A 19,528-nucleotide genomic window follows, 5' to 3' on the forward strand; every position below is an offset into this window, starting at 1 on the left:
GCTTGTTTCAATGATCTGGGGTATTCATGAGCCTATTTTGGTGGCCAGGGCTTTTGTTCCTTATTGGAGGATCTTGTGGCTATGAATTATTAGTCAAAGCTTTTTAAAAAAAACACAGTGTAAAAAAAAACATTTAATACAACTACAATGCCTTTTTTCCTGGTTAGTTTCACCCAGTCTGATTGGAGAATGTTGAGACACCATTGGAATGAATGCCAAGGGCACTTTTAATATATAAATTGCAATTCAGACAGAAAAGAGAACATGAGAGAAATGAAACAGACAGACCTATCATGCTTGAAAAAGCACAGACTTTTGCAGAAGCTGCTGATACTGAATACAGATGAATGGTCTGTGATAATTAGAATGCTCCCTAGAATACGGGATGACCCCTTGGCAAGCGAAGTTATTTTCTTTCTGGGAATTAAATGATTTATTAAAGAATCTGAAAACCACCACAAGAAATCATGAACTGCTTGCTGCAAAAACAAGAAAAGAGATGGAGAACTTATCTTGATATTGTTGGAATACAATTCCCATCATCCCCACCACTGGCTACCCTGGCCAGGGCTGAAGGGACCTGTTAGCCAAAAGGATGTCTACATGGAGATTTGGGAAAATCTCTCAGATTTGCTTTCTCTCACACTTGAATGGATAAAATCTCAAGTGTTTGGCATCCTAAATATGAAAAAATAAATGGTTTTTGGTAACTTTTAAAATTAAAAATGAAATGAAATGAAATTCTTACCCACTCCATACAACATGTACCCAATTTATACTTTAGAGGAAGAGTATTCAATACTCCAAGTGAGGAGGAGAATCCACAACTACAAATACTACAAAAAAGACATCTGAGAATTCACTGTTGCTATCTATAACCTTGATGGAGTTTTATTTTCCCAAAACAAAAATGCCATGCCTACAAAATTGTCCTTGTAATCAAGTTTAGTTCATTGCAAATTAGGCTTGCAAATGTAGATTATTTTTTCCTCTCCATAGAGAGTGAAAATGGCCTTTCAAGCTCACTTAGGAAAAGGATATGAAACACAGAGATGAGCTTCAGTGATGGAAGTGGAATATTACAATTAGCATGGTAAGGGCAAGTAAGCATCCAACTGTAAACATGTTCATGGACTGGACCATTTCATACAGCAGAGGGCGAAAACAATTGTTAAGTGCTCCATAACTCTCTCACACACTCTCTCTGTACAGTTCCTATGCAGAAAGAATATGCATGTCAGATCTTCTTTATCACATCTAATCTGTTGGGTTTTTTAAATCTGCAAAGAGCTTTATTATTATACCTATCTATTTCTCAGCATTGCTGGTGTATAGGTGTGAACCCAAGGGTCAAGACTAAACATTAGGAATGAAGATCTAAAAATGTGTGGGTGAGAGGACATGTTGGCAAAATCACTGATTTTTTTTTTTAATTCAGGAAGTAAATTATCAGATATTAACAATTGTTTTAAATTGGTAACCAAAGATGTTGGAACAATTCCAGTTGCTGTAATTAGCATGGGAAGGAGATGATTTGATCTTGCTTTCATATTCTCTTAACGTCTTGCATGTTCAGTACTTTGCAACTTTTGTACTTTCAGTACTTTGTAGACTGCTTGTTGATACAACTCCAGCTTCTATGAGACACATTTTTCTTTGTTGCTCATCTAGAAGTATATCTGCCTTATTAAAATCAATTGTTTTATCCATGATAACTTTTCTGTTCCAGTACAGTATTGCAGTCTCATTTTCTGAAACTGGAAGTGGCTGGAATTTAGAATAGGGTGGAAAAAAATGCAAGTAATCCATAAGAGTTATCCAACTTATGAAAAATGATATCTGTGACTCAATTACGTCGGCACATACAATCCATTGATACCAGTTTAGGGAATTCAGCTATGAAATGATGAACTGTTTCTCTGGATTCATAACATGCCTTACATAATAACTTACACCTTGCTTGATCATTCTTTTCTGACAGTTTCTAACACATTAGTATCATTTGCTTTTGGATTGTGCATATGAATTTTTCAGTTTCAACCTGAAGTCTACCTAATTTAAGCTTTAGGTTTGCTGCTCCTACCACTACTGTTGCTGATGTAGAAAAAACATTCAGTGTTGTAGTCCTCACTCTGAAGTGATATTGTCCAACAAGAGTTCTACTGCTTGTTGTAGGTTTTTTGGGCTGTTTGGTCATGTTCTGGAGGTTTTTTTTCCCCTAATGTTTCGCCAATCTCCACGGCCAGCATCTTCAGAGGACGGGAGTTAGAACTTCTAACTCCTGCCCTCTGAAGATGCCAGCCACAGGAGATTGGAGAAACATTAGGGGGAAAAAACCCCTCCAGAACATGGCCAAACAGTCTGAAAAACCTACAACAACCCTCGGATCCCAGCCATGAAAGCCCCCAAGAATACAATAGTTCTACTGTCAGTCAAAATTCATATCTGCAGTGATGAAGCTGCCCTACTCCTTTCATGGGTTTACCTTTTCTACAAGTAAGAATAGATTTAGCTCACAATAATTTTGACAATGTAAGCATGGCATTTCAGAGATATTCAGTTTTGAGTAACAGCTTAAAATTAATTAAGGTGGGCATACATTATAGCCACACTACACATGGCACGTTGAGGGGGAAGTGAAGGGAAAACACATCAGATTTTATATAACACGAAAAGAAATACTTTCCTGAGGGCAGCACATTTTATTGATAGTAAATATTCTTAAACATATGCTAAATACTGAGTCACAGTACTGACTGTAGCACCTCGCTGGATCTGACATAGCAAAAATTCACACACATTCCTAGCTAGCTTAGTTAATTAAAAATATTCTTGCCTATTCACAATATTAAGTGCAGTAGCCTTCAGCTTCTATAGAACCCCTTGTATTTCATTTCATGTTCCTGTCACTATAGGGGGAAAATGTTATATGAGTCACTGTCACATGAAAAGGGGAGGGAAGTAATTGAGTCTCACCTGGTCTAGTGGCATAGTTTGCCACCCAGATTTCAGTAAAGAGGCCACATGAAGATGATCAGCACCTATACCTTCCTATGTGGCACAGCGATCAGGACTTTGTTACCTTATAGAAGCATCCCTACATTCTAAGATCTCAGAGTTCCTTCTCTGAGCCCCACCACTCTTACAGACACATTAGGAGAGGATATGAAGGAGCACCTTTTCCATGGTTGCTCTTCTACTGTAGAATTCAAAGAAGGCAAAAATTCCTTTCTCTCAGATGGGCTTCAGTCAACTGAATTGGCTGCTTAGAAAGGGTTTTTAAAACAACAAAAACAACAATAGTTAAAAAACAGGCTAGATGGTTTTACATTGTTATACAGTGTGCTTAACATGTACACAGAACTTGAGTGGCCACTGGGACTGTTGTTAGGAAGCCAGAGATAGGGATTGAAAGAGCACTAAAAATCCTCATTTTCCTTCAATTCCTCAGTCTCATCAAATTAAGACTCCTCATCAAGATTTCCCCAATAAGATTTCTTGGCTTCTCACACAAATGAGACCCTTGATCTTGTATTCCCTATCCATTCATCTATTCACCACTTTTTGGTGCAAGAAACTGCCAAATTCTTTGCAGCCGAGGGCCATTTCCTGGGAACCTTGCATGGGATTTTGTACAGGAACTGTAATGATTCTGTGCAGATTGGTGTCTTCTCTAAGAAGAAATGACTACAGAACATCAGAGAAATCCCAAAAGATTTTCTGCAAGATTTCTCAGAAGAAGAAGGGGAAAAAAAAGATTTGCACAGTGAAATCTTGTTGTGAGGGGAAAGGAGGAAAATTTTGCTTTGTTTTCCTTTTTTCTAAGAATGAGAGGCTGTGAGATTCCCAGCCCAGGCTTAAGGTATTAGGGCTTTCCCCATATTTATCATTATCTTCATCTTACAACTTCACAGCTTGAAGGGACCCCATGGATCATTGAGTCCCCTGTCAAGGAGTCACAGTGGGGAATTGAACTCCCAGCCTATGTAAACCACTGAACAATCCAGCAGATAGTCAGAACTGTTTTATATTCTCATTGTTCATTAGGTAAAGATAAAGATTCCCCTTGACAAATTGTCCAGTCGTGTCTGACTCTAAGGGGTGGTGCTCATCCCCGTTTCCAAGCCATAGGAGCCAGGGTTTGTCCATAGACAATTTCTGTGGTCATGTGGCCAGCACGACTAGACACGGAATGCCGCAACCTTCCCACCGTGGTGGTACCTATTTATCTACTCACACTTCTACATGCTTTTGAACTGCTAGGTCAGCAGGAGCATTGTTCATTACCTCTACCTAATTAATTTCTACCTGTATTAGACCATTAACAGGAGTGGTCTTCCAAAATGTCAAGCTTTCAATTTTGCTGTAACATTTTCAAGGTACGAATTTGACTGTATTTGACTTCCATAAAAAGTAAATTGAACAAAACTGAATAAATAATTAGTGTTTGTGTCCTCATCATAATTAATACACCTTCTCTATTTGTCTGTATTTTGCATTTTTATAAACTCTGAATAATTAGACGACATTGTTGTTTTCTAAAAGCTATGTTTCACTGCCGCAGAATGTGGAAAGGATTCAAATTTCACACACAGCATCCACTTAATTGCTAGAATGACTACTTAAGATTTTATTAGCGTAGATAAAGGACTAATTAAAGACAAAGCATCAAAGCAAGGAGTAGCTATGAAAATATAAGTCAACTGTAATTGAAGCAAAATTCCAGATAGCCAGCTGTGTTTCTCTAAATAGAAAAATGGCGCTTTTTTGGGTAATGTAGACAATGAACATTTCTGCCATTTGAACATAAGTAGCACTTGCCAGACAAACAGCTTGACTTACTCTTTTGAACTTCAGAATGTTATATTAAGATTCATATTAATAACATTCAGAATTTTTGCTATCACTTTGTGTTATTTCATAGATACTTTGCACAGTGGTCTGTTGTGAGCTACAAAACAACTTTGGAAGTTAAGTTGTTCTACTAATGGGTGAGGCTGAGGTTGAATGAGTGAGACTTGCCCAACACTTTGTGAGGAGGTCATAGGAGAAGTTAAATTTGAACTTCCATTGTTGATAGTTCAGTCCCATAGGGCCAAAGTAGATCGATTAGACAACTGCCACACAGTTTGCCCTTGCAGAGTTTTAATCCTTTGCACATCAAGGTTGTAGTGATAATCCTTCCCTCCCTATTTTTCAGAAAGGAAGGAAATATCCCAGTGCCACAGCAAAAAGAGTTTTTCTCCACTGCAGAAAATAGCTATGGGTGAGACACAAAGGGTAAAGAAATCCACTTCTATGGTTCTAATTATACACATCTCCTTTACAGAGTATGGATGTAAAGAAGACTCACTAACTCTCATTTTCATCACTGTAGGTTATTTTTCTCTGACAAGCTACCTCAACAAGGAATACTAAAGTTTCACTATATCCCTACCTGCTGCCAAGAGTGAAAACCCTCTCCCTTCCAGACCTCTTTAATTTGCATAAACCAGCTTTATCATCTTCTTCTCCCTTTGAAAAACATCACACACACACACACATACACACACACACAAAACAAACACAGGATTGATTTACATTATTGAAGACACCCCACACAGTGCTTCACATTCTTGAAGAAAGCTGCATTTTGGAAGGAATTTGTGCAATCTCCTATGAGCAATTTTGTGGAAAATTTTGTGGAAAACATTGCTGCAGCCAAAGTGAGAAATTTGTTGAGAGCAGGAGACAAGTTCTTGCCCTCCTTAACAGCAATGTTGGAGATCCTTGCCCTTCTGTGTCAGGATGGCAGACTGTCCCTGTGACAAGTGGAGTTATTCCATTTTAGAGGACCATCATCTCAAATGAAAAGTGATCTTGTGGTTGTACTAGGCTTCCAGTGAATTATGGTCATGTGAGGGAAGACGTGAGTTCCTTGTGGAAAATGCTGTGCGACACTACTGTTCACTCTTCCCTTATAAATACTGGTTCAGTGTGAAGCAAAAGTGGAAACAACGTATCCACAACAGAGCATAAACAAGGAAGTATACGGGGATGGTTGCACTAGTTTTAAAGAAAAAAAAAATTAAGAACACAAAAGCTGTTTTGGATAAGAGCCCGAACTCAGTTGTACACAACATACAAAAGAATTCAGAATACTGCTTAATATACAAAGCCTCGTTGGCCCTCATTTTCTTCTTTAGTCCTGATTTGCATTGTTGATGTCTACCACTGTATTTAAGGGACATGGTGGCGCTGCGAGTTAAACCGCAGGAGCCTCTGTGCTGCAAGGTCAGAAGACCAGCAGTTGGAAGATTCAATCCATGCGATGGAGTGAGCTTTCGTAACTTGTCCCAGCTCCCACCAACCTAGCAGTCTGAAAGCATGCAAATACGAGTAGATAAATAGGTACCACCACGGTGAGAAGGTAATGGCGTTCCATGTCTAGTCATGCTGGAAACTGTCTTTGGACAAACGCTGACTCTATGGCTTGGAAACGGGGATGAGCACCGTGCCCTAGAGTCGGACACGATTGGACATTTATTAGCTGGCTAAACTAATGATGCATTTATTATGGCATTCTGATCTTTTGTTAATTACTTTTCAGTGATGAATTAGCACTCAACATTTATCAAAAAATAGTTACATTGTGCTTGTGTATTATAAAATATCCATAAGTTGAAATTCTTTTCCATAGTGTAGTAAGCAGTGCTTTGCAGCTGTCAATTTGTCACTGTAGCAACGCACCAACCAGGGCACACCCTTGGGCTTCCTTTTGTTTTAGATGATGAAAGGGTGGTATGGTATTTGGACAGCTGTTGTTTGGTCAGATGATTCTGCCAGGTTTAGCCACATGGCTTCAGTCACTTTCTGCAGACATGGGAGACCCATTAAGATGTTCTCACCCAAGATATACATTCTGGGCAATTTTGCAGTGAACAGAGGTGGTGACGCTATCAACTTGCCATTCTATGGAACCGTAAGGCACAACATTATCCTTGACACAATACCTCCCATGGCCTTCTTTAGCAGCACCATAAAGTTTGCCTGACTCACTGAAGGCAACTGGAGTATATGTGGTCCAAAAGAAAGCCATTGTGATGATACACTGAGGAATACATAAATCACCCCACTGCATGACATTGAAGGGGGCAAAGGAGACTTATTTTGCTATCATGCTGCTACCTAACATCACAAAACTAGACCTATTCAGTGATACATAAGCTGTCTTTGGCATGTTCAAATTATCATGATGTTGTCCTATTTACTGTTTAGATTTCTTTATACTATATGTATATGTATTTCAGCTGTTGAGAATGTTATATTACGAAGTGTAATAACTTCAGAAAATAAATCTAGACCTATATCTCATGTACAGACTCCTTTACAACCAAAAGCCTCTAGATTTCTTATACAAGCCTCAATGACCTTCATATTAATCATGATGTTTCCATCAGTTTGGCCATTGTCAACATTATAATCGAGTTATGATGCTGGTGAGATAAGGGAACGTTGGTATAGAAGAGCTTCTGTGCATTTTGTCAATTTTCTGTAAAACATGAACAATTAAAAAAGCAATAAATATTGCCTTGGGCTAATTTTAAAAAGGAGTGTTGCAGATTTTATGGTTGTTGTAGGTTTTTGGGGCTCTCTGGCCATGTTCTTGAGGTTCTTCTTCCTAACGTTTCGCCAGTCTCTGTGGCCAGCATTTTCAGAGTACAGGAGTCAGAACTCTTGTCTGTTCTAACCAGAGCACAGAGCATGGCATCTTCAGACTCCTGTCCTCTGAAGATGCCGGCGACAGAGACTGGTGAAACGTTAGGAAGAAAAATTCAAGAACACGGCCAGACAGCCTGAAAAACCTATAACAACCATCAGATCCTGACTATGAAAGCCTTCGAGAATACATGTTGAGGATTTGTTTATATTTTTGTGATCAATCCATGTGTCTCTTTGTGCTTGGTGTGTGTTTGTGTTTAGCTTCTGTAAGGTATTTGCATTATTCCGGAGGCAGGATTTTCTGACGTTCAATAGAAACTGGCTCATCATGAAAAGACAGCCAAACAATTCACGAGTTTCACCATTGGTGAATTTCTTTTACATTCCTTCATTGAAGTTTCTGGCAAGTTACAGTAACACATATGTGTGTGAATAATGAAAGCAGTCATTTGTTTAAGACAGAACAGAATGCCAGCAGTTGGTCTGTCTCATTGCTACACCTCAAAATCCCAATGCAAAGACATTGGAGGTTTCTGAAGATTGATGAAAGCATAGATATTAATGTTAAAAAATACCAATTTTTGTAATTTAGGAGTACATATGAACGGGGAGAGGAAACATTTATGATCTTTGCATGTTCAAATGAATTAGCAAATAGAAGAAAATATCTACATCTGCTGCATGTGGATCTGGAAAAAATACCAAATTTGATGGTAAGGTTGCAAATATATATTCTCCTTCTGATAAAACTCAAGTTCAACTGTTTTCAATTTCAGCAACACTACAAAATGTGAGAGAGACGGGTGTTAGCCTTGAGTAAAGATTGTAATCTTTTCAATGGTGCCCCAAATAGAGAAACTTAAATTACCAGTCACACAAAAGTTTTTTTTATTGGCCTGCACACTATTAGGGAAAACAGGGTAGTTACAGGTTTTATGCTGCTGCTTAATGCATGTCCAGTGGATTGCTTAAGAAACATTCAGACATAGTATTTTGCAAATCAAAGAAAATAAAGAACCCACAAGAAAGCTCGCTTCAATATTTTGTCTAAAAGAAGCATCACACTGAGCTTGCTGAATAACAACTGCACTCAATATTACAATGTTATGCAAACATTACTGAGCAAGAAGAAAAAATCTGAATTAAAACCTATCATTAAGGCAGATTTGCTGGTAACTAAAAGGAATATAAGCTTAAGAAATTGTAAACAACTATGAAGGAACAGCAATGCACAAGACATTTAACTCTGCATGCAAGTTTCCCCACCCCCCCATAAATAGAGCTTGGAAATACTACTTTTTAGGAATATATTTCCCAGAATCCTCAGCAGGGACCAGGGATGTCTGCATGCTAATACTGTATTCCAAGACAAGCTAGTACGATGTACTGATGACCCTCATCCATCTGTTGTTCTGTATGTCTTGTGCTCTGGCACATGCAATGTAGGGTGTTCTGTGAGGTCTTATGTCATTATTACTGGAGGAATCTAAAAGACATTCTGAGAGTCCTTTAAGGTTCTGCTGTGTAAAGTCAAGAGTCATGTTTTCCCTTATTTCATTACTGTTATTTGGTAATTACTCTTCATCGATTGGTTTTTGATCCTTTGTGTCTCATATGTTCACTACAAAAAGGAAAGAGAAGATAAAAATGAAGTGTGTCTGAGTGAATATGAGGTTATGATGGCACAATCTGTATGTCTAACAAGCCAGCTCTGTCTTTAGTCAGTGTACATTCTCTTCCTTGTTCTGCCTTTCATAGATCACATTGGCATTGACTGAGCTGTTGTAAAAATGATGGCCATTCAGGTTGGTGTGATCCAAATGTTGTCGTTACTTCTTTTTACACGTCTTTGTGAATTTCTCTAGACAGATGGAGGACACATGCCTTCACCATACACATGGACAATCTTCCCTTCAAGATAGTAGAGCCTTGAGTTTGTTTGTTTAATTTATTTATTTAAAAATATTTTTATTCCACCTTTCTCCTCAAAAGGACTGAAGGACCCATAGCCGTGCCACCAGAGACACAACTAATCTAATCTGCCAATATGATGGAACTGGTCCTGCTTTCTCACATTAAATATTATAAACTCCTTTCTCTAAATGCCTTCTGTAACATCCATTCTAGTATTTGAAAGTACTATTTTAAATGAAGTTTAGGATTAAACGTATTTAATTAATCATGGTCGGTGAACTGAGTCCTGAATAAAAGTATATTTGATTTTAAACAAAAGCCATTAAGAATGAGAAAAAAGGAAAGTTCTGAAACTTTCCCTTGCCAAAAATCTATCTTTGGTCAGAAGGCATGAAGGATGTGTTTGTTTGTTTAAAGCATTTATATGCTGCCTTTCTCCTGAAGAATTCAAGGCAGCTTACAGTATATAAAAGAAACAAAGTTGAAAGCCAAATAATAAATTAATGCAATATTGAAAAAGAATTAAACAAATATCATAGTAAACCTCATAATAAGATCAATATTAAAAACACAAGTAAACACAGAATAAAATGCTCCCTTAAAAAATCCTCTTGGTCAACCACTCATTTAAAGGAAAGCCTTTTCTCTTTAAAGGAAAGAGAAAGGTCTTCATCTGTTTGTAAAAGGACACTGAAGATGGGGCCAGCCAGGCCTCCTGTAGGAGGGAGAATCCCAAAGTCTGGGAGCAGCAACAGAGAAAGGACCCTGGAGATTGCAGCTTGCCAAGCTCATAGATCCTACCTATGGGCTCTGTGAAATGAAATTCCATTTTCACTGATACCACGGCAAGGTAAATTTGGAAGAAAGGAACACATATATATCCAACTGCAGTTCAGAATGGGTTGAAGCTGCTCAGGAATGTAAAGGGATGATAAAAAATCTTATTACACCTAAACTGGAGTAGGGAGGACAAGTGGTTCACTCCCAGCTGGATTTACTTGACACCAAATAAATGAATGCAGTGGTGGCACAGGTAGCAAGAATCACCCTTTTGAAAAAGGTACACAGTCTTGTGTACCTGGCAGCTGTTGTGATGCCCAAGCTTTCGAGTCCTGCAGAAGATTATGACTTTTGGCCCTCTGACAATGTTTTGTCACCAACTAACCTTGCCTATTTGCTTGCCAACCACACTCCAAAATGGACCTGATTTGGATGCTGGTACAGGACCATTGCCATGCTTTCAGTTTGTGAGCTATATAGTAATTCTGCTTGGATTATAATGAAATCATTTCCATTTGGCATCTGTACATCTAAATTAGTGCATCCCATTTTATGCAAAAATTTTGTTAAAAAGAACTCTGCCTTCTTTTTCAGTTGGTTTGTCCTCTTTTTCTGCAATGTGTAAACAATCATCTTCGTCATCCTTGTCCCCACAGCGAGCGATTTCGCTTTGGGAGCTCAAAGAAATTTGCTGAAATTGTCCAAATACAAACACCTTCTCGTCTGTCATTTTAAAAAGCAATCTTGGGAGCACAACACTGTAGACAGAAGGAAGCAAAATACGTAATAATAACTACAAACAATTGGAGAGTTTGCTGAATTATGCTTTTAAAGATTCTTTCTCATATCCCTCCTCCTCTTCCTCCTCCTCCTCTTCCTCCTCTTTTCCTGTAGCCAAGCAGGACAAACAAAGATACCATTGCCGCTGCCCAGAGGGCCTTGCAGATTCATTCAAATGCAGGCAATCTAGTTAGGACACAATCCGTGCCATTGACAGAGCTGTGCATTATTGATAAGAACAAAACATGAAGTGAGACAGAGAGAGAGAGGAGGGGAACAGGGTGCGCACTAACAGTTATTTCCACTTGCAGAGAATAATGTTATGTGCTTTTCCCTTTCCTCCCTAGCTATGCACAGATGGCTTTAGATTTTACAAACATGTTTTTTTCCCATTTGTAATTTCCTCACCAGGTTGTTCTCTTCCTTCTTCTCTCTTCTTGTCCTTCAAGCCAGCTGAATGTTCTCGTAGAGGGTGGAGAACCTGTAACACTCCAGAAATTGCCCGGATGTAGTCACAGGCTCTTTTTAAGTACATTGGCTATAGATGTCCTGGGATATCTAGGACGCCACACACTTACTCACTTCTGCACTAGAAGGATTTAAAATGGCTTCAGAGCCTAACAGTGCTTTCTTGTCATTAAGCCAATGACACAGCGTCTAGCCATCTCATTTCAAGATATGATTCTATGGTATTCACATAAAGCCAAAGTCACTACAGGGCCAGTTATTGAATGCATTTAAGAATAAATTGCACTCAGAACCGTGTATTTTGTTGTCATTCCTTTTTAACAAAATTCTTAATAGGCTCTGGAAACGTAGCAGGTTCATTCACAACTAGAGTGGTTGCAAGACCAGATAGGTGGAATATAAAGAGAATAAATAAATAAAAGAAATAAAAATATTTATTTATTTACCTTCTCAGTGGTTGCTTCTGGGCTTTGGAATACACTACCCTCAGAAGCCCCGCCCCTTTTTGTCTTCCATCATCCTTTTCAGGCAGGCTTTTTAAAAATGGTTTTAAATTTTGATATGTGTCTGGTTTCTTTTTTTTAATACAGTTTACATGTTATTTTAAGACTGTTGATTATGATATAGTTTTATTGTTGTTAGCCACCTCGGGTGTCCTATAGGGAGAAAGGTGTTGGATAATTTCTTTGCCTCAGTTTGCTTTCTCACCCAGACCTTCAGCGCTTGCTGAGTGTGTGCTTGGCTTCACAAAGGGGAAACACATTTATTTTGTACAGATACTTCTTGCAGAAATGGCAGAAACCTCAAGGAACAAGGGGAAAAAAAGAACAACACATTATTCCTCTTATTCTTCCACTGCTGGCAAGCAATCTTGGCGGGCATATAAATTTCCCGTTGGGGTGCTAAGGCAGCACAAGTTGACAAGGTCAAGGAATTCAACAAGTCTTCTTCACACCCCTAGACCATAATGTAACTTGCAGCAAATTGTTGACTGCAGTTAATGAGTCCCCACTTAGATTCTTGGGCAGGTACCAGCCACTGGACTGGCACGAGCCCAAAATTTTAAGCAGAGATTTGTTAATTAATCGCAAGAAGCCACTGCTTGTCTTCTGCAGTCATTAACTACGCAATGAGATTTTGGGCCAGTATGTATTACTTCTCCTGCTTCAAGGTGTGTTGGGAGATCTGCCACATTTGGGAGTCTCTCTGCTGATCCTACTAAGTGGGACTTTGGACATCTGCCTGAAAAGCCCTACCCTGGCAGCGCCACTACCAGCACAGGAGAAAGTCATAAATATATTCTGTGAAGGCTGCATGCCAAATTGCTCTAACTGAATGGAAGCTCTTGACACTTTCCTTCTCATTTTCCTCAAGAAATATTGCCACGAGTGTCATCTACATCCGCTAATAGGTGGAAAATTTGAAACAATAGGCATTTCAATTCCTTTCTGCTACAGATTAATATTTCAAATGGCATTATTTCAGTTCTCTTCTTCTCCAAACTTACAGTTTTTTCAGAATATAATGCCATATCTTTCCAGATGACACCCATTATAAAGTACATAGTGCTGACTTAGAGAAAGCCTCTTCCCAAATTCTTTGCTAAGCTCTCTTTTTCATACCTTTAAACACCCAACTCCAGCAGTTCATATGACTAAAATAGACAGTGATGTTGCAATCTTACAGAAATTTAACTAGGACTCAGTGAGGCCTAATTCTAAATAGACAGTTATAAGATTGGCCATAAAATACTACTAGTTCCATTCTTTTCCACACATATTCTCTATTTCAAGGTACATTTGTGAGGGGCTTTTTGTAAAATAATCTTTTGAAATCTTGTTAATTTTCACCTGTCAACATTTCTGGAAAATTGTTCATGACCACTGTTAATTTGTTTTCTGAATACAATGCCTCAGTGTTACTAATAAGATTTGCCTATTTACGTTGCTTTGTTTCACAAAAGTGACCATTAGGGAGCCTCTTTACCTAGTTTTACCTTTCAAACTGATACATTTTAGCCTTATCTATTTCAGAAATAACTTCCACTCTGTTCAATGAGACTCATGCCCTGGAAAGTATATTTCAGATTGTAGCCTAGGAGCAAAATATTACGTAGATCTGTTTATAATTCAGAAATATATGTATTTTCCTCATGAAGCTCAAGATGCTGTACAGAGTTTTCCTCTTAATATTATTATCAACAACCATATGAGGTAGGCTATGGTGAGATATAGTGACTGGCTCACGGTACTCAGTGGGCTTCATGACTGGGTATGATCCAAACTCTGATCTCACAAATCATAGTCCAATATCTTAAGCCCTATATTACTCTGGCTCAAATGGCTTACCTCCCAAAAATAAATGTATACTCAGGATTTCAGTCTATGTTACTTTTATTTTTGCTGCAGATAATTCATACATAATTCTTGTCTATTTGATGAATATCATTCTCAATCAGACTTTATAAGCACAGAACAAATGTTTCCATGCCACACAATCAAATGCTTTCACAGGATCAACAAAGATTATTCCCTTTCCATTTCACATAGCTACACATATTTTTGGACAGTCTTCTAACTATATATACTCCTACCAGAAATAACTAATTTTAGTGTATTATCTTCAGTTTGTTTGCCATCTGCCACCAACAAGTTTTCGTAAGTAAAATGCCAACCACAATTGATGCAATTGTTTGATATTGCAGTATTTTTGGTTGGTGGTGTTTTGAGATTTGAATTATTTTTGTATCAGTCTGGAAATATTTTCTTAATTGAAGACTGGTTTGTAAATAAATAAAGCAGGAAAATTCAAGCAGCCTAAAAATAGGAATCAATTCTTTGAAAATGGGTGAAACCCTGAGAATATAATAACATAGTTATAAGAGAACAGTTTTTGCAGCACCAAAGAGTAGTATTAATAAAAACAAAAAATTGACAAAATGCACACAATAATGACAAGCTTGGATAAAATTGTGGAAAGCTATTTAAGTTTGATAGTCCTCAAATAATGGGAAATTTTCCATCAGTCTTGAAACAGTAGAATCAAGGAAAAAACTTCAGATAAGACCAACCATATTCCTTGTGACTAACACTAGGTATAAAAAAGAAAGCCCTGAGGAGATATGGACTGAGGCCATGACATGATCTAAATCAGTGGTTCTTAACCTTTGTTACTTAGGTGTTTTTTAACTGCAACTCCCAGAAACCTCAGCCAGCAGAGCTGATGGTGAAGGCTTCTGGGAGTTGCAGTCCAAAAACATCTGAGGAACAAAGGTTAAAAACCAGTGATCTAAATCTCTGACATGTTGTTTTACTCTAATATAGGTAGAGCTATTTGATTTGCTCTTGCACAGTAGCTACCATTTTATAACTTGCTGTGGTGTTTTATTGAAGCAATATGCAGAATTAATATGATGTAATCACTCCATGGTGACTTTATCCTACCAAAAATATCATAAAATTGTAGGCCTGTAACGTTAGAAGAGATTTCTAAGCTCATCAAGGCCAAACTTCTGCCAGGTAAGATCCTTGACAGCTGGCCATACACATCTGTCTAAAAACCACTATCCTCTGAGATAGTCCATTCCATTGTTGAACACCTCTTACTGTCTGGAAACTCATCCTAACGTCAAGCTGAAATATTCTGTAATTTGAACGCACTAGTTTGGGTCATACCATGTAGAGCCACAGAAATCAAGTTTATTTCAAATTCTACACAACAGCTTTTCAAATATTTGAACATGGTTAGCTTCCTAACTTTTAGAAGAATGCAGAAGCCGAAATGGGTTGAGGGATGAGGGAATATAGAATGAGGGAATACAGACTGGCTGTAAAAAGAAAAGAGACAAGTAGCTGTAAAAAGGAAACAGAGAATATCTATCTGGATATATCATTTCCTGGTTCACACTGAGGGATCAGCCCAGGGATAGAATTAAGAGCTGACCATAATGAAATGTAAAGTAGGCAAGGTGTACCCCATTTTTAAGCACAAACAGAAAGGAATAGACTATCAATCACATGACATGGATCAACTTTAGATTGACCATCCATCCCTAATTCCTGCATCCATCGCAGTTCAGTTCCAAACCTTTCACAGAAGTCAGTCTATAAACATCAAGACAGCAATGCATTTAATTGCATTGATTTGTGTTGGTGTTCTAGTGAAAAGAAGTTATCAGGGGAACGCTAGCTTGGAATCCATATGTTCTGTCTATACATTGTTTGTATAGCCTAGAGGAGAAAAGAAGCCCTTAGCACTTAATTGTCAGAAAACATAACACAACATTGTGCAAGAGATCCAACTCACTGCCACCCAGGGTCTCCTAAGTACATCTCCTATGCTTGAATGAACTCCTATGGCTATGTAGAACTCTGAATAAGCTGAAATTCTAGAAATGAATTTCATAAATGCTTTTTTTCATTACTTAACACACAACAAAATGACTGTATTCTTATATTCTTCTGTATATCTCAAGTGCAAGTCTTGTTTCTGAAGACTAGCTGCTCTCATTGCAGACTGGGTTATAATTACCCTTAGGCAAGATTTTCCTGAGCCAACATAAAAGTTGTGTTACATACTAACCTTTTTTTTAATAAATGTTTTATAAATCCATGTTTCAAAGCAGTTTTGGTTCATTTATTAAAAGTGCATTTTAAAACATGTTTTGTTTTTGGTTTTTTTGGGGGCGGGGAAGTAAACATGTTCAAAAATGCTTATTTAAAGATTCTTTATGTTTGCATTTCTATGCAGATTCTAAAAATGCAGTTTAACAAAGAGTCAGAGGATGGGAGTTCAGGTCACCCCTGTGCCTCCATGAAGACGAACCAATCTGTATAGCCTTGGGCAATCCCAGACTGTACCCAGACAAAAGGAATGGTAAACTACAACTGCACATTCTATACCTAGAAAACCCCGGAAACGGTTGTTGTAATTCAGAATCAATGGGATGGCACAACGCACCAGTATGCACACATTTTCTTCTTTTTGACCCACAGTAAGATGTCCCATGGGGGCAGCATTTACTTTAGATATGATATCAACTTCAAAAACAAAAAAAGCAAACCCACAAATCCAAGACAAACACATAATCTGCAAATGTGTAATACACATGTGTTCAACTGCCTATCAAGCTCAATCACACGGAGCATGATGTATGGCCAAAGAGTCTTCTGCTTTCACTATAAACTGGAGATTTTACTGAATCAAAAACTGTAGGAGTAGAGAACCTTGTCTAGGGCTGGGATTTAAATGCAGAAACTGCACATTTCTACACACAGAGCAATGCAGAAACATTTATATGGAGTCATGTAATAATGGCTTGGGCCCTGGATACCTGAAGGACCGCCTCCTTCCATATGAACCTACCCGGCAGTTAAGATGTAGCCAGGGGGCCCTCCTGAAAGAGCCGTCCCTCAAGGAGGTAAGAGGGATGGCTTGTAGACAAAGGGCCTTTTCAAGCTGCCCCCAGACTATGGAACGCCCTCCTGAGGGAGATTCGTCTGATGCCAACATCGATGACCTTTCGGCGCCAGGTCAAAACCTTTCTGTTCTGGAAGGTTTTTAATTGAAATAATATCAATTGTGGGTTCTGATGACAATTTTTAGAGTACTATATTTTAATTGTATTTTAATTGTTTTATCTTTTTATCTTTTTTACTGTGTACGTACGTATCTAAGCAAGCATGACATCTTATTGTTGCAAGAGACATGGACCACCGAGTATCCAACTTTAGAAGGTTTCAAAGCCTATGGAATAAGTGCTGAACCATCTAATCATGGTAGGGCTAAGGGGGGACTAGGAATATTAATCTCCACTGCATTAAAAGTTAAAGTTAATGTTATACCCTCTAATTTACAATCAGCAATGGCGATAATAGTGCAACATGAGCAGATATCCTGTGTTATAATAAATGCATATCATACCCCACTGAAAACTAAACAACAAATAGAAACTGAATGGAGGAATTTAGAATCTTATTTATGGCAAATAATTATAAAATATCCGAAGGCATTTCTTATAGTGGGAGGCGATTTCAATGCGAGAATTGGGCAAGATGATAGTAGCTTTTATAAGAGATATAAGTTATGCCCCTCTGAAGGTGGAAAAGCCTTGCTTCCCCTCCAAAGGAAGTCCAAAGATGGTAAGATAAACTACGCTGGTCATATGTTATTTCAGGTGGTAAATAAAATGAGTCTGTGTATACTAAACGGATCTTATCCAAATGACCACCCGGCTGAATTCACGTATTGGTCTGGGGAAAGGATGAGCCTTTTGGATTACATCATAGCTTCAGAAAAAATGGTGGGATGTATTCATTCATTTGAAGTTGGTGGATTTTTTGATAGTGATCATCTGCCCCTCAATATGCTTTTTCAGATACCGGGTTTTAATCCACGTATCAATGTTCAATACAATGAGGTTTTGACACGATGCAGAAATAGAGTGAGAGTGGTTAGATGGAACAAAAATACAGACAGTAGAATAGCCGAACTTTTAGGCTCAGAACACATGACTGAAATCTTAACAAAGGCTTTGGACCAAGTGAATGTGGATAGGTGTTTGGAGGGGTATGAACTTTTAACACAGGATATTTACAGGGTAATCAGCGAAGTGAATACTGCTGGCACTAGACAGGATAGTCATCGAGAGACCGGTTGGTTTGATAAGGACTGCAGAGAAGCCAAAAGAGAGTTGAGGAAAAGCTACCTTACTTATAGAACTAAACCAGAGGAATTTACATCCTCAGTTCTGAAACAACAAAAGGCACAGTATAAATCTCTCCTAAGAAAAAAGAAAAAAGAAGCAATAGGGCGAGCATGGAGACAATTAAGTGAAGCTGTCAGGTTAAAAAATTCCTCCTTGTTTTGGCGACTTGTTGCTGATTGTCCTAATAGCCCCCATTTAGTACTGAATGCACATATATTGCCAGAAACATGGGAATCTTTTTTCAAAACTAAATATACTAAGTCAGATATGGAAGAAGGAGGTAGTCCAGAGATAGGAGAGCTGCCACAATGGCCACCAGTGAGCACCACAGAAGTAAAACACCTGATTCAAACCCTGAAGATAGGTAAAGCGCCTGGCACTGATCTGATTACACCTGAATTAATTAAAAAACATCTTGATTGGTGGGTTCCGGTAATTGCAGCCTTATTTACAGCCATTGATAAAACCGGGGAAATTCCTAAGGATTGGGGTACTGCCATCATAATCCCTATATATAAAAGAGGCAACAAAGACCAACCCTCTAACTACAGGCCTATAAGTTTACTTAACGTGATAAGTAAACTATATGCTAGACACCTTCAGTGGAAACTGAAAGATTGGATTGACCAAGAGTCCCTTATGGCTAAGGAACAGGCTGGATTTAGAGAGGCCCATTCAACCTTGGACCAAAGTATGATCCTGGAGCACTTAATTATGAAATACTCCTCTAAAAATTCGGTGTCTCTGTATGCAGCTTTTATTGATTTTAAAGCTGCATTTGACTCTATTTCAAGAAACATACTGTGGAAAAAATTAGCTAATATTAACATTGATAAGCGTTTATTATTCTTGATTCAAGCTTTACATAATAATACATCAGTAAGAATTAGAGTTAATCCCCAAGGACACCTTACAGCACCTATTAAAACTGAAAAAGGGGTTAAACAGGGCTGCATTTTGGCGCCCTTGTTATTTAATCTTTATATAAATGATTTAGTAAAAAATCTAAATAATATGGACTTTTATCCCCCTAAGTTGGCAGATAAACACATTTCCATTTTATTATATGCCGATGATGCAGTACTACTCTCGAGAACCCCAAATGGATTAAAAAGAATGCTGCGGGCTCTTGCTGAATTTTGTCATCACAATCAATTAGAAGTAAACCATGACAAAACC

At 38.1% G+C, this 19,528-nt stretch overlaps 1 protein-coding gene across 6 annotated transcripts in view; it reads right to left on the bottom strand.

Moving 5' to 3' along the window:
- Nucleotides 1-19,528, bottom strand: part of CSMD3 (CUB and Sushi multiple domains 3) — a 700,243-nt gene that overhangs the window by 657,171 nt on the left and 23,544 nt on the right. The gene's annotated exons all lie outside the window — the stretch shown is intronic.

This window comes from Pogona vitticeps, chromosome 4 (assembly GCF_051106095.1).
Source record: "Pogona vitticeps strain Pit_001003342236 chromosome 4, PviZW2.1, whole genome shotgun sequence".
Classification (NCBI taxonomy): Eukaryota; Metazoa; Chordata; class Lepidosauria; order Squamata; family Agamidae; genus Pogona; species Pogona vitticeps.